The sequence below is a fragment of the Palaemon carinicauda genome, chromosome 21 (assembly GCF_036898095.1).
Source record: "Palaemon carinicauda isolate YSFRI2023 chromosome 21, ASM3689809v2, whole genome shotgun sequence".
NCBI lineage: Eukaryota > Metazoa > Arthropoda > Malacostraca > Decapoda > Palaemonidae > Palaemon > Palaemon carinicauda.
Window position 1 is genome coordinate 42855643 of NC_090745.1, and position 5000 is coordinate 42860642.

Genomic DNA, 5000 nt, shown 5'->3' on the forward strand with positions numbered 1-5000 from the left:
ATATATATATATATATATATATATATATATATATATATATATATATATATATATATATATATATATATATATATATATATATATATATATATATATATATATATATATATATATATATATATATATATATATATATATATATATATATATATATAAATATGTATGTGTGTGTGTATATCGTGAGAGTGTTTGTATATATAGTGCTACAATCCTTACAATGTATGATTTACTGGTTACATTTTACACAATTCTGTCCCAAACTTCTAAAATAATAGCAAATTTGTCAGTTTGCATTCGAATGGACTGTAATGATCGAATGTCAAATCTTAGGAATTTCATAATTTCCTTGAAACGTGCTCTTGACATTGTCTCTTGGAAAAAGGGAGGCACCCATTTTACTGACCAAAAGTTTTCAACAGATTGTTCTTTTGCAAGAACTCCTCTGGCATACATAAGGCCAATAGTTGCATAAATCTATTCAAATGATATGTTCCAATTCTCATCATTCAATTTCATTCTCGCTTCAGTTTCTGTACACTTTTGTATGTGTTTGATAATGAAGTCATCTATCAATAATGTGAAAGCGCTCAGAACTTGTCCAGGAAAAACTTGAGCTTTGGCAAGGATGTTGGTCCCGGTATTTCTCGTGTTATGTTATGGGTGGTAATTCTCCCGGCATTGACAAGATCCTGTTCTATAACTTCCCACCGTGTTCCATCCTTGCCAGTCGGAATAGTAGTAGAAGTTGTTTGCACATCTACAATATCTTCTTGTTTGTAAAGAGCAACAGTACTTTACAAGTGTTAATTTTCATTATGACTATCGTCATAATAATCATCATATTCAGATGAACTTTCTTGATTGGGGGATATACTTGTTTTTTTCATCTTCAGATATAGGATCTCCTTCAGACTCTGATTTAGATAGTGTCGACAAATATGTCACAATTTCATCATTCAACAAAGAGCGTTTGTACGAATTGTTTATCATTTAGGATTTCAGGGGAAACTGACTGAAACAATAACACGCCGCCAGACTTACAGGTGCCGGGAATACAAGCTGTAAAACGTTTTGACTGGCACACCATCATAATTACCATTGTATTGCTCCCTAGCGGTCAAAATGACCGTTCGGTCGTTCTAGGTATTACCTAATATATCTCAAAGGATTATAGCATATTTTGATTTAAACTTATTATCAATATATATCATGAAAAGTTAGGAAAAGTCAATGAGTATCAAGTTTGTTGGTGAAAGATTATAATAGCTCTATGCATCCGAAAATCAAAATGCGGTCAAAATGACGGCTCGGTCGTTCTAGTGTTAATCAAGCTACTATGACTCGGCTTAATGTTATTGAGAGAGCAGCTCTCATAGCTGATAGGCTTAATGAATATAAAGATATTTTAGGTAATTCCACTTGGGTTACTAGAGATAACATCTCCGTGAAAGATTTTTTTACGATTAATGTATTTAACTTGCATGACACTTATGTTGCCTGAAGCTTTAGTGCGGTGTTTCGATAAAAAGTTAACGCCTGCAAGTACGGAATTGGATGTTTATAAACAGCTAAAGAAACACATGTCTAAGTGTCCTGACCTTGATCTCGTGTTAACTCAAGTTTTTGCAAAGAATGAAACAAAGCCACAACAAGTAAATGTAGTTAATAATAGTCAAGTTGCGGGAATGACGTGTTATAATTCCAAACGTCAAGGTCACTTGATCGCGGACTGCAGAACGAAATTCTGTTCGATACATGATAGTTCGACTCATTCATATAGTCAGTGCTACTCGCGTAAGACACAACAGAATCCTAGAAATACACAGTCAATTCCACAGTCAGTTCCATATGGAAATAAAAAGAACAATCCTCATTTTAATAATAAGAAGAAACAGCCAAACGTCAAGGTAGTTCAGAATCCGAAACAAACAAACACTTCTTCGAATAACGCTGAGCCTGGGTCGTCAAACCAGACCTCGCAAGGTCAGACTAATTTTCAGAATGTGCAGAGCAAAGCAAATACCACATAATTAACTCCAGTGGGGAAGAGAGTGATGTTGGGTCAAGGCCATTCATGTCAACATCAGTAGTATTGAATAATCAATTTAATGTTTTATCAGATCATTGTGAGGCAATAGATTTTCCTATGAAACACAGGGCCGAATTAAGTAAATTAGTGCATGCTCCCGTAGATTTGCAACGAATTCATACAATAATAAGCCAAAATGAATTACGACTAACATTATATACTGTAAATTTAGAACACAAATCCTTTACGTTATTTTTTGACTCTGGTAGTCCGCGTAATATCATGGAGTTGAGGAAACATCCTTTGTTGTTTTCGAACTTCCCGATAGAGAAATCCGGAGTGAGACTCTCGGGTATATGAAATAATGAATTAAATGTCATAGGCATAACTCGTATTCAGTTCAAGGTCGGTAAACGCACGTTTGTCGATACATTTGTTGTTGTACAAAACATTGATATGTATCCAGCTGTAATTATAGGATACCCATCTATGGGAAATCAAAACATTATCTTAGCCCCTGCCAGGCACGGCGTGTATATCAAAGGAAAATTCTATAAGTCTTCTAATACCTTAAAATCAGTTTTGGATAAAAAGGAAACGACAAATGTAACCGTAACGTACGTTGAAGAACCAATAACTTGTCTCACTAATAAAGAAATAATATACGCGACCCAGCAGAATTCTCGTTCACCCGTAATATCATCTTGCACGCAATCTATCGAGCCAAACGTACCTTCGAATTTAATAGTGCAAATAAAGAAAACATTACCGGGATCTGAAATATTAATCCTTTCCGATACTTTGAAAACTAACGGATTGTCTGTCACACGAGCTATTTATACAGTAGGCTCACATCAACAATGTAATATTGAAGTCTGTAATCATTTAAATAACACTTTAGTAATTCACAAAAATCAACATATCTTGGATGTAGAAGTTTATAAACATCACATTCTTACCGTTGCTGAAATCAATCACGCTCAATCAGTTGTGGATGAATCCCTGTTGCAATCTATAAAAAATAAAATCAATTAAGACATTCAATACGAAGAAATTCAGCAGAAAATTTTTGGACTTTTAACTAAATATCATGATGTTTTTTTCCACTACAGATGGATCCTTAGGAAAAACAAATGTGATCGAGCATCAAATAAGGTAAAAGGACAAGCAGAAAATTATCTATGTACCCTCGTACAGACTCCCTATGAAATTCCAGAATGAAATAAATGATGAAGTAGGTAAAATGCTAAAAGAAGGAGTCATTAGGAAATCAAACAGCCCTTATAATTTTCCATTAATAGTTGTACCGAAAAAAGATCGAACATGGCGTATCTGCGTAGACTTCCGTCGTCTAAACGAAGAGACGATCCCTGATCGATTCCCATTGCCATGTACTGAGGATATTTTATCTTTGTTAGGTCAGAATAAATATTTTACCAGTTTGAACTTACTTAAAGGCTTTCACCAGATATCATTTGAAGAAGATAGTATCCCATACACAGCCTTCAGCACAGCCAGGGGACATTATGAATTTTTACGGATGCCTTTTGGTTTACGCTGTGCTCCCATAACATTTACAAGAATGATTAACATAGTGTTTGGAGACTTGTTAGAGGATATATTTTATGCCTATATGGACGACCTTGTAATCTTTTCCAAAACCTTAGAAGAACATCTACGTAAATTAGAATTAGTACTACAGAGACTAAGACAACATAACTTAAGGGTAAAGATTGGTAAGTAAATTTTTCAAAACAGAATTAATATATTTGGGTTTCATGGTGTCAAGCAAAGGTCTTAAAGTAGTCCATGATAAGGTGTCTGCTATTCGTAATTTTCCCATACCTGTTAATGTCAAGGGAATACAGCAATTTCTGGGTTGTAGTGGATATTACAGGCGTTTTATATGCAACTATTCAATAATAGCCGATCCTTTAACTGACCTTACGAAGAAGGGCGTAGATTTCATATGGTCTGAGCATCATCAACATGCGTTTAATACCTTGAAAGATGAACTCTGTAGTTCTCCTACCTTAAAGTTTCCTGACTTCGGTAAGGAATTCTTCATTGTAACAGACGCCTCAGACTTAGGAGTAGGAGGGGTATTACTTAAGCAATATGATAAACAATTTTTCCCGATAGCTTTTTATTCTCGAAAAACTGAGAACTTCCAAAAGTAAGTATGCAGTAATAGACAAGGAAGGGCTAGCTATTGTTAATTCACTAGTGCATTTTAAGTTCATAATATACGGTTATCGCGTTAAGGTTCTTACTGACCATAAACCACTAACCGAGTTCTTTAAAGGCTTCAACCACAGCCCCAAACAAACTCCGTGGCATTTGATCATTCAAGACTTTGGCGTGAGAATCGGGTATTTACCCGGGAAAGCAAATATCATTGTGGATGCATTATCATGCAACCCCGTATCATCTTGTACGGAGCCTTTACCTGAATTAATAGATATATCAACATCCATGCCTATTGTTAAAACGATATCTGAACAACAAGATTTGGGCTGGAGCGCTGAATTATTACAGACTGAGCAAAGAAAAGATCAGAAATCAAAAAACAATTATAAATGTTTTGAAAGGCAATCATAAGGAAAGGGGATATATAAAGTATAAGCAGCAGAATTATATAATCAAAGATAATATTCTGTGTAGGACCGTGACAAGGAAAACCCGCAATACACCACATGTAACTAACGACCAGGTAGTGGTACCAATCTCACTTATTTCCAATGTCCTGAATTGGTTGCACACAAATCCTTTACATGAACACCCGGGGTTCTCATTAATGTCACAGAAAGCCAAATCATTGTTTTATTGGCATACGATGCTTACAGATATAAAAAAACACATAGCTAATTGTCGCACATGTCAGGAAAACAAAGGCCATACGAAAACACCTGTCAGCCTAGGGGCTTATCCCGTGCCCAATCAACCTTTTGAAAGAATACATTTAGATTTG